The 16,774-nt window shown below is 46.7% G+C and overlaps 1 protein-coding gene across 1 annotated transcript in view; it reads right to left on the bottom strand.

Annotated features, from left to right (window-relative positions):
• The window catches only part of LOC146871397 (uncharacterized), a 149,065-nt gene that overhangs the window by 82,137 nt on the left and 50,154 nt on the right, over window positions 1-16,774 (bottom strand). Inside the window, exon 2 of the mRNA XM_085651042.1 lies at window positions 3,610-3,647. The gene's annotated coding sequence lies outside the window, so the exon portion shown is untranslated. The remainder of the gene's footprint in view (window positions 1-3,609; window positions 3,648-16,774) is intronic.

Here is a 16,774-nt window from a genome sequence, read left to right as displayed (position 1 = left end):
TCTTGACCGCCCTGCGCAGATCGTACCACCTGGCTTGGCATTCATGCCTGGTCCTTCGAACGGGCGCAACAGCATTCACCTTGTCGACGATCCTCTGCCACATGGCAGATTTTTCAGATATGCTGGTCTGTCTGACCATTGTTCCAAACAGCTGTGGCTCGACTCTGATGACTTCGTCGACGAGGAGCTCCAGCTCCGCTGTAGTGAACTTTGGATTCTTGTCTGTGGGCATGGTGTGGGGTGTGGGCGGTTGTGGGTGTGTGGGTGTGAATGTGTGTGTGTGTGTGTGTGTGTGACTGGGAAGAGGGGGATGTTTGTGGGGGAGGTTGTGTGAAGGTGTGTGAGTGACGGGGTAGCAAAGGTATGAGTTCTGTGGGGTGGTTTGTGTGTGAGCTCTGTCCGCAGTAGGTCTGTTGCAAGGGCTCATGGTTTGTGTGTGTGGGCCCTTTTTATTGGTCCATTGTTGGGTGTGGCTGTGTTTGAATTTTGGTGGGTGTGTTATAAGAGGTGGTTGTGTTTGGGGCCTCTGTTGGCCAGTTTGGATGTGGCAGGTCAGTCATTGAGTTGTGTTTTTTAGTGTGAACGTGTTTTGTGTGTTTGTGCGAGTCGCTTTGGACCTCCTTGTGCTGTTTTCCACTGTCCTGGTTCTGTATGTGTGATTTTCGCGTAGGTAGGCGCCGTACATTCACGATGGTGTGTGAGGGTGCTGGGGTTCGGTGTTGGTGTACGGCAAGTTAATGCGGTGGGGGGGCTGGGGGTACAGTGCGGACAGGGTGGTGTACGGTGCAGACGTATTGGGGGGGGGCTGTGCGGCTTGTACACAGGCATGAATTTACCCGTGTACTTGTGTGCTTCAGCGTTGGCTCCGTACGGGCCTTTTTCCGTGCGATTGGGTTTTCGGACGGGCGGTTGGGATCGTACTTGCGCGCTCGGACTTGTGTTTTACGATTTGTAAGTGGAACTGTCCGGATCACTTTCGTACACTTTTCCAGACGATATTCGGACGTGGTCACTTTCCGACGCACGCTCGTAGACTTTTCCCAACACTATTCGTAGTTATTTTTCACCTCCCATTCGTACTTGCCAGTTTGTACGGTACTTGTTCGACTCGTACGTAAAAAAATACGGATGCGAGTCGTACGGTATTTTTTTTTACCGGATCGGAATCGACACCAAAATGGTTTTTTTTTTCTACAGAAACTCATACAACAGCATATATAATAACTGTAATATATATTTTTCATAGATAAAGCTACATCAAAATGACTGAAGGAGCAGAATTCATAACAAGCCAGAAGGGAAAAATGTTACTATGCTATATGGGATACACTTACACACAGGAAAAAGTGTATGGTTTAAAAGTTAACTGGAAATGCACTAAATACTACTCTAATAAGTGCTATGGGCGTGCTACAACACGACAAACAACAGTACTGTACACTAGAGAACATAACCATCTACCAAACATTACTGAAATAGAAGTCAGATCTGCATTGGAAACTATAAAGGAAGCTAGCACAAGTTCTCAAAAACCTACAAGTGTAATTTTAAAAGAGCAGCTTCCCAAAATTCCTAAAACTGCTACTACACAAATGCCATCTGTAACTTCACTCAAAAGAACTATAGCACGTACTAAAAAAACCACTACTACTTCAACCCCAATTCCTCACACATATAGTGAAGTTATTCTAAGTCCAGACCAAAGTATAACTTTAAACAAAGAACCATTTGTCATTTGTGATAATAAAAACAATGACAAAAGAATAATAATATTTGGAACTGCTAATAATCTCTCTAAACTACAAGAATCACAAAACTGGATGATGGATGGGACTTTTAACATATGTCCCAAGCCCTTTTTCCAACTATATACAATACACGTCATATATCACAATTGCAATATACCATTAATTTACACATTATTACCAAACAAACATAACTCCACATACACTGAACTAATAAATACAATAAAACAAAAAACTAATAACTTTTCCCCACAAAAAATCATCCTAGATTTTGAACATGCAATGATTAATACTATATTAAAAACACACCCCCATACCTCCATCCAAGGCTGTTACTATCATTTTAATCAGTGCCTATGGAGACACATGCAAAAATCAGCCCTAAGCATTGAATATGCAACTAATTCAGCTTTCGCATATCAAATAAAAAAATTAATAGCACTAGCTTATGTACCTGACACAGACGTAACAGAACATTACAACATTTTAATAGACAGCGCCTTCTACAAACAAAATGAAGACAAACTAAGTCCACTATTGGACTATTTTGAAGATACATGGGTCGGCAGACTACATAGATCTGGCCACAGAAGAAACCCTAAATTCTTAATTCCCTGGTGGAACGTATACAGAAGCACATTAAATGGAGAATCAAAAACTAATAACGCAGTTGAAGGATGGCATAACGCCTTCCTGCAATCAACAGGCAGAACAAAACCAACACTAGAAAGATTTATATCATGCCTACAAAAAGAACAGAGTTATCAAGAGTTCCGAATGGAACAATCCATAACTCAGCTAACTCCAAAAACCTCAAAACAAACTAAACAAATGTATAATTATCTAGAGCAACAAGTAAAATTGTACCCTACTACCAAAGGCCTAGAATACCTAAACATCATAGCTAAAACACTTCTTTAAAACATCAATACAAATAAATGACAAATTACTCATTTTCAATCATATCAAACACATAAAATATATTTATTTTATCACAAAAATGATTACTGTGTGTAACATATTTATACATATTGTAAAACATATATTAACACACATTAATAATATTTGTAATAAAATAAAAATAAACAATAATATTAAACAATACCCACCCACAAGAAATAATAATAAATTAACTTACCAAGTTTATTCCAAACTCTGTAAAATCCATTTTCTGCTTACACAATCCAAACATAAAAAAAAATGTTTCCCAAAAAAAATGGAAAAATACAACTGTCGATTAAATCCATAATCCATGCAGCAAATATCCATCGGAAAACCATGAAAAACACGAAAATAGATAAAAATAGTAAAAAGCGCTCCAGGAAAACCGAAAATATTAAAGAAGTGTAAAAAACATATTAGTCAATAAAACGAACACACACTTCTTTAAAAAAAAAAAAAGACTCCATCCGAAACGAAGAACCTAGGAAAGAAACTATAAAAACAAAGCAACATACACTCCCACCCACATAAAACAACACATAAACACTTACTAACAATACTACTACATTTAAAAGAGTTCTAAATATACATTAAACACCTTAACCCCTTCGGTGCCACGCCCTTTCCCCCTCCTGTGCCGGGCGTTTCCCACGCGGGTGGGTTTCATGACGAGATAGTCTCGTCATGGACACAGCGCAACTGTGCTCCATGACGAGACTATCTTGTCATGGGCACAGAAGAGGTTAAACCTAACTCTCGAAACATGCCTACACAACGTTAAAAAAACGTAAAAACACGACACACAACTATAACACATAACATTTCCAAATATAACTAATATATATGCAGCTACACTAAACAGTATCTAACTAGGTTCAAAATTAAATTTTAAACCATCTAAAACATATAAAACAAACCTTACCTTTGACGACGCGAAGTAACTCCCAACCGCGAGCTTCCCTTCAACCCAAATGACACAAAACAACATTACCGGGTTACAAAATAGAGCGCCCAAAACATAATAAAACATTTAACTATACAAAAAAAACATCATTAAATCAGGTAAAATTTAAATTCACACACAATTTTTTTTCTATTATTTAACTAAAATAGACCTCTTTTTTTCATGTACCTAAAAATTGGAAGAACATTTTCCTAATGTGTAAAATTATAAAAATAAATATTACAAAATATACAATATTTAATATTAATATTTTACATATTAATATTAATCAAAAATTATAACATGTTTCTAATACAAATATTAAAATGTTAAAATGTTTATATATGAAAATATTGTACACAATTTTTGTATAAATATTTACAAAACCTATTGCTATGTTAAATTTAATTTAAAACACTAAGGTGCCGATTCCGATCCTTGAAAAACCAGGTACGAACCGTCGGTCGGAGGGTTTTCTCTGTCCGACTCGTACCCGGTAAAAAAACATTACAAACATGGAAGTACGATTCGCACGGAAACACCATTTCCGTACGAATCGAAAATATACATACAAATGTGATCCGGGAAAGCGCCGACGTGACGTCGGGACGCAGTCAGGCTCCGTTTCACGAACAAGGAAGTACGATTCGAACCGACACCAGTCCGGACGGCAATATTTTTATGGCACCCAAAAAGTGCCGAAAAAGCGAAGTACGGTGCGATGCGAGCGGAATTGGGGGCCCGGTACGCGCCGAACCCCCCCCAGACCCCGTGTATGTACGAGTCGAACCCCCACCCGTGTATGTACACCCGTGTATGTACGAGTCGTACCCCCACCCGTGTATGTACACCCGTGTATGTACGAGTCGAACCCCCACCCGTGTATGTACACCCGTGTATGTACGAGTCGTACCCCCACCCGTGTATGTACACCCGTGTATGTACGAGTTGAACCCCCACCCGTGTAAGTACACCCGTGTATGTACGAGTCGTACCCCCACCCGTGTATGTACACCCGTGTATGTACGAGTCGAACCCCCACCCGTGTATGTACACCCGTGTATGTACGAGTCGTACCCCAACCCATGTATTTACACCCGTGTATGTACGAGTCGAACCCCCACCCGTGTATGTACACCCGTGTATGTACGAGTCGAACCCCCACCCGTGTATGTACACCCGTGTATGTACGAGTCATACCCCCACCCGTGTATGTACACCCGTGTATGTACGAGTTGAACCCCCACCCGTGTAAGTACACCCGTGTATGTACGAGTCGTACCCCCACCCGTGTATGTACACCCGTGTATGTACGAGTCGAACCCCCACCCGTGTATGTACACCCATGTATGTACAAGTCGAACCCCCACCCGTGTATGTACACCCGTGTATGTACGAGTCGTACCCCAACCCATGTATTTACACCCGTGTATGTACGAGTCGAACCCCCACCCGTGTATGTACACCCGTGTATGTACGAGTCGTACCCCCACCCGTGTATGTACGCGCTGGGGGTACGCACCGTACATACATGGGTGTACATACACGGGTGGGGGTACGACTCGTACATACACGGGTGTACATACACGGGTGGGGGTTCGACTCGTACATACACGGGTGTACATACACGGGTGGGGGTTCGACTCGTACATACACGGGTGTACATACACGGGTGGGGGTACGACTCGTACATACACGGGTGTACATACACAGGTGGTGGTACGACTCGTACATCCGCGTGGTCTGGGGGGGGGGTTCGGCACATATGCGGGCACATGTCTCCATGGTTGCTATTGCAGTTCGGTCCGTACGGTGTATTTTCCATACGGTTGTAAAATTGGAAGGACGGGACGGATCGTACTTGCGCGGTCGGACTTCATTTTTCCGATTCGTAGGGTAAATCGTCCGAGGATGTGTCGGACACATTTTCCGACCCAAGGACGTGTCGGGGACTTTTCCCAATGCGATTCGTATGTATTTTTTCCCATACGAATCGTACTTGCCAGTTTGTACGGTACTTTTACGATTCGTACGGAAAAAAATCCGGATACGATTCGTACAGGGAAAATTTCTCCAGGATCGGAATCGGCACCTAAATGCTACTACATTATAAATAACTAAAATGTACTACAGAATTGTACAAAATATAGTAAATGTACATAACATTTTTTCTGACCTATATTCAATATGTTTGAATTGAATTACAATGTAAATAACGATATTTCTGAATTATCCTACTCAAATGAATAAACAATAAAAAATTACAAAAACTACAATAAAAACCGTGTTTTTGTCTTATTAATTGTGGTTCTCTGATTATTTATATTTACCTTCTATTGTCAATATTTTACATATATAAAATATTGTTTTTACAAACATAAAAATAAAATAGATATTATAAAATTACAGAATACCATTACCCATTATTCCAATACAAAATATTCTTATTTTTGTTTCTACTAATAACATTAAATATATCAATAAACATATCACATTAAAACTTTAAGTTTATTTATTATCCTAAACTATAAATATTTAATAAAGTAGTACAAATCCAATATATAATAATAAAATACAATTACTATACACTTAAATGTTTTTTTTACTATAACTATATCAATTTAAATTAATTTCATGAAATACCAGACAGTGAACCTCATAATCTACTATAACCACTGCACTTAACAATAATTACAGTAGATGTTCAAAAGTAAAAATAACTAATTCTACACTTCCAATGCTATTTAAATTAATTAAATCAATAATAAAAAATATACACAATTAACATACTATTATCACTACAATCTATAACAAAATATGATAAATACTTAAAACATTAAACATAAACTATTACCTATTTCCACTCTAATCTACAATAAATTGTGGTAGATGCTGGACAGTAAACATGAATAATTTCCTATTCCCACTCCACTGTACAATAGAATGCAGTAGGTGCTGGTCACCGTACATACACGGGTGGGGGTATGACTCGTACATACACGGGTGTACATACACGGGTGGGGGTTCGACTCGTACATACACGGGTGGGGGCTCGACTCGTACATACACGGGTGGGGGTACGACTCGTACATACACGGGTGTACATACACGGGTGGGGGTTCGACTCGTACATACACGGGTGGGGGTTCGACTCGTACATACACGGGTGGGGGTTCGACTCGTACATACACGGGTGTACATACACGGGTGGGGGTTCGACTCGTACATACACGGGTGGGGGTTCGACTCGTACATACACGGGTGTACATACACGGGTGGGGGTTCGACTCGTACATACACGGGTGGGGGTTCGACTCGTACATACACGGGTGGGGGTACGACTCGTACATACACGGGTGTACATACACGGGTGGGGGTTCGACTCGTACATATACGGGTGGGGGTTCGACTCGTACATACACGGGTGTACATACACGGGTGGGGGTTCGACTCGTACATACACGAGAGGGGGTACGGCACGTACATCCGCGGGGTCTGGGGGGGGGGTTCGGGGCGTATGCGGGCACATGTCTCCATGGTTGCTATTGCAGTTCGGTCCGTACGGTGTATTTTCCATACGGTTGTAAAATTGGAAGGACGGGACGGATCGTACTTGCGCGGTCGGACTTCATTTTTCCGATTCGTAGGGTAAATCGTCCGAGGATGTGTCGGACACATTTTCCGACCCGAGGACGTGTGGGGATATTTTCCCAATGCGATTCGTATGGACTTTTTCCCATACGAATCGTACTTGGCAGTTTGTACGCTACTTGTATGATTCGTACGGTAAAAATCCCGGATACGATTCGTATGGGGACATTTTTTCCAGGATCCAAATCGACACCTAAACATACATATTTTTCTATTGCCACTGCTATATAAATTCTAATCATGAAAACCTCATAACTAAACATTAGCCATAATAGTCCCCTAAAACTATTTATTTTTAATAACTCCCCACCCTCATCCCACATAAATCCAACAAAATATTCGTCATATTTAATAAAAATTTATAAGCCTATTTTCCTACATTTCTATATCTATATCTGTTTTATATTTTATTAATTTCATAATAAAATGTAATACAACATATCTATTTTTATTATAATCCCCAACCTTATCCCCTATGAAAGCACCAATCCCAGAACTAAAATTATTTTTAATCTTTGAAATGCCAAATACATTTTTTCTCTCAAAATATATTCTGAAATGTTCAATTCTACCAAAACATACTATTGTGACAAATTTATCTTAAAAACACTCCCTACAATAATACTCTATAAAACAAAAAACACACTCCTAAATGTATTTCTAAACCTTTCATTTAAATTAAAAAAATTTTTTTTTTAATTAATTGCTTTTTTAGATTAAATTTTCATGTTATTTATTTGTAAAAAAAACCTTTTTCAAACACTACCCATCCTTAACCCTATAAACCCACCATCACACTTCTAAAATAAAATATGATAATTTTTAATATTAAATTTGAAAATTTCAAAATTTAAAAAACAATTTACAATTTTTTATAGATTTTAATTTAAAATAAGTATTTTTAAAACACTACCCACCCTTATCCCCTATAAACCCAAAATCCCACTTATTAAAATAATTTTCTTATTAAAAATTTTAATTTTTAATTGATTTAAAAATTTGTAATCTAAATTTTTTTTATAAAATGTTACATTTTATATATATTTCTGAAACACTCCCCACCCTTATCCCCTATAAACCCAAAATCCAACTTATTAAAATAATTTTCTTAGTAAAAATTTTAATTTTTAATTAAATACAAAATTTGAAAATTAATGTTTTTTATAAAATATTAAATTTTATATATATTTCTAAAACACTCCCCACCCTTATCCCCTATAAACCCAAAATCGCACTTATTAATTTTTTTTCTTATTAAAATTTTAAAATTTTAATTTTATTACAAAATTAATTTTAAAATGTATTTCATAAAAAATTAAAATTAATATTTATTTCTAAAACACTCCCCACCCTTATCCCCTATATATACAACATCCCACTTATAAAATTTATTTCCTAATTAAAATGTAAATATAGCAATTTTGTTCACAAATTAAATTCGAATTGTTCAAATATTTCTTAAAATATTTCATTTAAAATATATTTTTTTAAAACACACCCCACCCTTATCCCCTATAAACCCAACATCCCGCTCCTAAAATTATATATCAAAATTAAAAATATAATATTAATATAAACAAAATTATTAATTTGAATACACCTAAATAAACATTTTCTAACACTTATAAACAATAATTTTTAACAAATAACAAAATCACAGAATACTATCCTTTTTCAATATTTTCACAACACGATATTATGACATTCGATATACTATACTTCGATATTTTACTACACATAACAATATCGAAGTTTTTTACATCGATATAAAAAACAGAGATATTTTATTCCATCGATATTTTAACTTCGATATTTCTGTATATCGATATTTAATTTCGATATTTTGTCTACTCACCATCTGCAAGTATGCACCAGAGTCTATCATGTCTCACGCAATCAAAGGCAGAGCTAAGGTCCACAAAGGCTGACAATAGCCTTCAATCCTTGCGTATATTTACCTATCACAAGGCTTAGATTTAACCCCTGTTCTATGGTCCCAAGACCCTGGCAGGATCCATATTGCAGATTAGAGCGAACACCTGTATCTTCTGCCCAAGTCTGCAACCTGTTTAAAATAACACGTCCTACCACCTTAAGTAAGGAATCCAGAAGGGAGATTGGGCGATAACATGTAGGTTCATTGCAATCCCCCTTTTTGAATATAAGGACCACTATCGAGTCAGACCAGGATGGAATAAGGCCCTGTTGGCAACTAGCTGTTAAGACATGGGTTAATAATGGGCCTTAGAGCGTAAGATTAGATTTATACACGTCCACAGGGACTCCATCCGGGCCTGGAGCATTACCCGCTGCACTGGCATTCATGCATGACTTCATCGAGAGAAAAACATAAGTCCATAGGAAACATACAAAGCTGCACATTCTGGGGCCGATTCCGATCCTGGAAAAATTTCCCCCGTACGAATTGTATCCGGATTTTTTACCGTACGAATCGTACAAGTAGCGTACAAACTGCCAAGTACGATTCGCATGGGAAAAACTCCATACGAATCACATCGGGAACATTTCCCCACACGTCCTCGGGTCGGAAAATGTGTCCGACACATCCCCGGACGATTTACCGTACGAATCGGAAAAATGAAGTCCAACCGCGCAAGTACGATCACTCCCGTCCTTTCGATTTTACAACTGTATGGAAAAAACACCGTACGGACCGAACTCCTACAGCAACCATGGAGACACGTGCCCGCATACGCGCCGATCACCCCACCCCAGACCCCATATGTATGCGCCGAACCCCCCCATTCCCCACATGTATGCGCCAAACGCACCCCCCCGGCCGCGGATGTACGCGCCGAACCCCCACCAGTGTATGTATGGAGCGTACCCCCACCCGTGTATGCATGGAGCGTACCAACTCCCCACCCGTGTATGTACGGACCGTACCCACACCCCACCCGTGTATGTACGGACCGTACCCCCACCCCACCAGTGTATGTACAGACCATACCCCCACCCCACCAGTGTATGTACGGACCGTACCCCCATCCGTGTATGTACGGACCGTACCCCCACCCCACCAGTGTATGTACAGACCGTACCCCCACCCGTGTATGTACGGACCGTACCCCCACCCCACCAGTGTATGTACGGACCGTACCCCCACCCCACCAGTGTATGTACGGACCGTACCCCCACCCGTGTATGTACGGACCGTACCCCCACCCCACCAGGGTATGTACGGACCATACCCCCACCCGTGTATGTACGGACCATACCCCCACCCCACCAGTGTATGTACGGACCGTACCCCCACCCCACCAGTGCATGTACGGACCGTACCCCCACCCGTGTATGTACGGACCGTACCCCCACCCCACCAGTGCATGTACGGACCGTACCCCCACCCGTGTATGTACGGACCGTACCCCCACCCCACCAGTGTATGTATGGAGCGTACCCCCACCCGTGTATGTACGGATCGTACCCCCACCCGTGTATGCATGGAGCGTACCAACTCCCCACCCGTGTATGTATGGAGCGTACCCCCACCCGTGTATGTACGGACCGTACCCCACCCCACCAGTGTATGTACGGACCGTACCCCCACCCGTGTATGTACGGACCGTACCCCCACCCCACCCGTGTATGTACGGACCGTACCCCCACCCCACCAGTGTATGTACGGACCCTACACCCAGCCCCCCCTGTATGTACGGTGCGAAACACAACCACCGATGGACGGTGCGGACCAACACCCTGCCCGAGTTCGTACGCACCACACCAGCACCCTCACCCAACATCGCGCATGTACGAGTCGTACTAAGCCATAGCAAAGGACAGCACTGTACAACAACATGGCCCATGTACGCACCGTACAGACGCAAAAAACACTCTACTGAACCAGGACAAGCCAAAAAAACACAAGGAGAGTCAATTCGATGCACACAACACCACAAAACATATCCAACAAGGCCAAATCCATCCTATACACTGACCTGCAACTGACAAACAGAGAAACAGAGGCCCAAACCACTACCACTCCTTATAACACACCCACCCAAAGTTCAAACACAGCCACACCCACAAATGGACCAATAAAAAGGTCCAGCACACGCAAACCATGATCCTTTGCAATAGATCCCCTACTGCCAGACCACAGAGACAACGCACTGCACCATACTACATACATCAATACACCTTACACTTGCACTCCTTCACACAACCACCATCACAAACACACCCTCATCACATTCACACACACACACCTGCACAACCACACTCACACACCCACAACCATCAACACCCACACCCCCACAACCATCCACACCCACACCCCACACCATGCCCACTAACAAGAATCCAAAGTTCACAAAGGAGGAGCTGGAGGTCCTTGTCGACGAAATCGTCCGAGTCGAGCCACAGCTCTTTGGAACATTGGTCAGACGGACCAGCATAGCCGAAAAATCTGCCATGTGGGAGAGGATAGTCAATTCTGTGAATGCTGTTGGGTCCACCAGAAGGACAAGGCATGAGTGCCAAGCCAGGTGGTACGATCTGCGGAGGACGGTCCGCCGCAAAATGACGGACGACCACAACCAGGCCAACATCACTGGAGGAGGTCCGTACCGCAGACCGGTACACTACCATCCCTGGGAGGAGAAGGTGATGGCCACGCTGCCGCCGGTGGGAGTAGACGGACTAGAAGGAGTCCGAGAGCCTGGTGAGTACACAAACAACACACCTCACATGGGGGGAACACCATATACAACCCAAATACCAATCATGCACGCAACCCCCCCAAAGCCTGCACCGTACACAACCACACTCCAAAAACACACACATGCCACTAGCGCCTCCATGCCCCATGCCCCAAGCAAGGCCATGCCAAGTCACAGGCTACACAAAACACCGCCACAAGGCAGGATGTCCCCGATGCCGGGAGGGTGGGCCTCAAAACTAACATAGAGCAACTCTGAAGCACACAACAATGCCCTCAGCCCATATGGCTTAGGGCACAGCCATACAAACAGTGTGTCCCCTCACAGTACTGTTTTGCCTGCTAATGGTGGCCGCGTTGTCGGACGACATGGGTATGAAGGCACAATTTGCACATAACAGCAGCTAATGAAGACGCATCACTCTGAAAGAGTGTCAGCACACACCGCCACAGCAGCAGCGCAGACTCAGACACTCCGCTCAATGGGTGCCCGCAGAGAAGAAACAAACCCACATGAACAAGCCAATGGCCTTTGAAAGACCTGCAAACTGTGTGTGCCCAGGAAGCTGGGCTGAGGTGACAGAGGGTGACACACAGAGGGAGGGAGAGGGGCAGAGAGAGGGACAGAGACAGAGGTGGACACAGGGAGACAGACAGAGGGAGAGAGGAGGCTGACAGAGGGAGGGAGAAAGGGAGACAGAGGGAGACGGACAGTGGGAGGAGGCTGACAGAGGGAGGGAGAAAGGGAGACAGAGGGAGACCGACAGTGGGAGGAGGCTGACAGAGGGAGGGAGAAAGGGAGACAGAGGGAGACGGACAGAGGGAGGAGGCTGACAGAGGGAGGGAGAAAGGGAGACGGACAGAGGGAGGAGGCTGACAGAGGAAAGGAGAAAGGGAAACGGACAGAGGGAGGAGGCTGACAGAGGGAGGGAGAAAGGGAAACGGACAGAGGGAGGAGGCTGACAGAGGGAGGGAGAAAGGGAGACAGAGGGAGACGGACAGAGGGAGGAGGCTGACAGAGGGAGGGAGAAAGGGAGACGGACAGAGGGAGGAGGCTGACAGAGGGAGGGAGAAAGGGAGACGGAGAGAGGGAGGAGGCTGACAGAGGGAGGGAGAAAGGGAGACAGAGGGAGATGGACAGAGGGAGGAGGCTGACAGAGGGAGGGAGAAAGGGAGACGGACAGTTGGAGGAGGCTGACAGAGGGAGGGAGAAAGGGAGACGGACAGAGGGAGGGGGGTGTCCTGTTCTCAGGACACCCCCGCGCCGCACGGCCACCAGCTGTGTGAGTGCCCCTCGCCCCTGCTTGCAGCCTCGTTGTGCCTCGTTGTGCTGTTTTGCCACCCTAGCTGCCTGCCTCGCTGCTCCCTGCCCCTCCGCCGTGTGTTCGTAATTTATTGTAATTTATTGTGATTCTGCTGTTGTTCTCATTGCCTTCTGTTTTGTCTCTGCTGTTGTCCCCCTGTGCCTGTGTGCGTTTATATTGCCTTGTTTAAACTTTAGTGTCGTCCCCCTGTGCCTTGCCCACCCCGCTCCCCGCCGCCGTTCACGCGGCCACGCCCCCTTTCGTTTTGTGTCCTCCCCGCTCCCGCCTGCTCCTCCCTCCCACTTGTCCATAAATGGCGACCGCGTGTACGCGCAGCGGTCACGCCGATTGTGCGCCGAAGGCGCGCCAAAGGCAAGCCCGTCTGCGCCCAGTGCCAGAAGCCCTGGCCCCTGCCGTTGCCAGCCCACCCGACGGACCTACGACGCCGCGGCCCTCAACGCACTCAATGCCGGCCGGAACCCCACCTGCTGCCGGGCCGCCCCGAGACGCATTCACGGACCCTTCACCTGCACAACCTGCAAGTTCACCTGCCTCCGAACCTGCACCGCGCCCGCCAAGCCAAACTCCAGCAGCGACCTCAAGTGCATCCTGCTCAACACCCGCTCCGTCCACAGACACGGCGTGGAACTCTGGAACCTCCTCGACACAACATCACCAGACATCGCCTTCCTCACTGAAACATGGATGAACGCCTCCTCAGCCCCCGACATCGCCATCCCGGATGGATACAAGATCATCAGGAAGGACCGCGTCAACCAGACCGGAGGAGGCATCGCCATCGTCCACAAGAACACCATCCACATCACGACCGACGCCGACGACACCTTCGCCACCGCCGAACACCTCCACTTCCAGATTCACACCGACCCAAAGATGACCCTCAGAGGCACCCTCATCTACAGACCCCCGGGACCACGCACGCAATTCAGCGAAGACATCACGGACTTCATCAGCCCACACGCCCTCCCCTCCGCTGACTACATCCTCCTAGGGGACCTCAACTTCCACCTGGAGAACAACAAGGACCGCAACACCGTTGCCCTGCTGGACATCCTCGCCAACCTCGGACTCAAGCAACTGGTCAACACCCCCACCCACTATGCCGGCCACACGCTTGATCCCGTCTTCTCATCCAGCAAGCACATCACCTTCAGCCACTCCACCGGACTCCACTGGACCGACCACAGCTGCGTCCACTTCGGCTTCAGAAAAACCACAACCCACCACCACCCGCATCAGGTTCCTCACAGGAGCTGGAGCAAGATCACCGCCGACCAGCTCACCACCTCCCTCAGCCAGAACCCACCTGCCAGCACATCGGACCCCAACGAAGCAGCCCGCAACTTCACGCAGTGGCTGACCGCCTGCGCCGACGACCTCGCACCACTGAAGAACCCTCCCAGCAGACCCAGAAGCAAGAAAGCCCCCGGTTCACCGACGAACTCAAGGACTCCAAGAAGACCTGCCGCACCCTCGAGAAAGCCTGGCTCCTCGACCAGACCACTGACAACATGACCGCCCTCAAACACGCCACCCGCAAGCACCACCAGCTCATCCGCACCACCAAGAAGAAATCACTGAAGGAGCGACTGGACAGCAACGCCCACGACAGCAAGGAACTCTTCAGCATCGTCAAGGAGTTCTCCAACCCCAGCACCGGCAACAACGACATCACCCCGTCACAAGATCTCTGCGACTCCCTCGCCTCGTTCTTCCACCGCCAGATTGCCGACATCCACAACAGTTTCGGCGCACCATCCTCGCACCCAACCACCGAACCAACGCACCCCACCGCCACCCTCCGCACCTGGACCACGGTGACCACCGAAGACACAGCCCGCACGATGAACACCATCCACTCCGGTTCTCCAACCGACCCCTGCCCCCACCACGTCTTCAACAAGGCCGACTCCACCATCGCACCCCAACTCCGGGACGTCATCAACACCTCCTTCAACACTGCCACCTTCCCGGAGAGCTGGAAGCATGCCGCGCTCAGCGCCCTACTGAAGAAACCAACAGCGGACCCCACCGACCTCAAAAACTTCCGCCCCATCTCGCTCCTCCCTTTTCCTGCCAAAGTCATCGAGAAGATCGCCAACAGACAGCTTGCCGCCTTCCTCGAGACGAACGGATCCCTCGACCCCTCGCAGTCCGGTTTCAGAGCCAACCACAGCACCGAGACCGCCCTCATCGCAGCCACCGACGACATCCGAGCCCTGCTCGACAACGGAGAAACAGCAGCACTCATCCTCCTGGACCTCTCCGCAGCATTCAACACTGTCTGCCACCGCACCCTAGTCCAACGCCTCAGCAACACCGGCATCCAAGAGAAGGCACTGAAGTGGATCACCCCGTTCCTCGCCGGAAGAACACAGAGAGTCCGCCTCCCCCCGTTTCGAACCGAGGCCACCGAAGTCATCTGCGGCGTCCCGCAAGGATCATCACTCAGCCCCACCCTCTTCAACGTCTACATGAGACCTCTTGCAGCCATCGCACGCCAGCACAACCTCAACATCATCTCCTACGCCGACGACACCCAACTGATCCTCTCCCTCACCAGAGACCCCGCCACCGCCACCGCCAGAACGAGCCTACACGAAGGGATGAAAGACGTCGCCGAGTGGATGAAGAACAGCCGCCTGAAACTGAACTCAGACAAGACGGAAGTCCTCATCCTGGGACCATCACCCTCCGCCTGAGATGACTCCTGGTGGCCCCCAGCCCTGGGCACCGCCCCCAAGCCAACAGACCACGCACGCAACCTGGGCTTCATCCTGGACTCCTCCCTCTCGATGACCAGACAAGTCAACGCTGTCTCCTCATCATGCTTTCACACCCTTCGCATGCTTCGCAAGATCTTCCGATGGATCCCGACCGAAACCAGGAAGACGGTCACCCAGGCCCTCGTCACCAGCCGACTGGACTAAGGAAACACCCTCTACGCCGGAACCACAGCCAAGCTACAGAAAAGACTCCAACGCATCCAGAACGCCTCCGCCCGACTCATCCTGGACATCCCCCGACGCAGCCACATCTCCGGCCACCTGAGGGACCTGCACTGGCTCCCCGTCAACAAGAGGATCACGTTCAGGCTCCTCACCCACGCACACAAGTCTCTCCACGACCTGGGCCCAAGTACCTCAACGACCGCCTGACCTTCTACACGCCCACCCGCCAGCTACGGTCTACCAGCCTCGCCCTCGCCACCGTACCACGCATCCGAAGAGCCACCGCCGGAGGCAGATCCTTCTCCTACCTGGCGGCCAAGACATGGAACTCCCTCCCCATCCACCTTCGGCTGACCCAGGACCACCTCGCCTTCAGAAGACAACTCAAGACCTGGCTGTTCGAGCAGTAGCGGACCCCTTCCCCCAAGCGCCTTGAGACCCTTCCGGATGAGTAGCGCGCAATACAAGTGTTATGATTGATTGATTATGATTGTTATGATTGATTGAGGAGGCTGACAGAGGGAGGGAGAAAGGGA

The sequence above is a fragment of the Triturus cristatus genome, chromosome 1_1, assembly GCF_964204655.1.
Source record: "Triturus cristatus chromosome 1_1, aTriCri1.1, whole genome shotgun sequence".
Lineage (NCBI taxonomy): Eukaryota > Metazoa > Chordata > Amphibia > Caudata > Salamandridae > Triturus > Triturus cristatus.
This window is presented reverse-complemented; position numbering and strand designations above follow the sequence as displayed.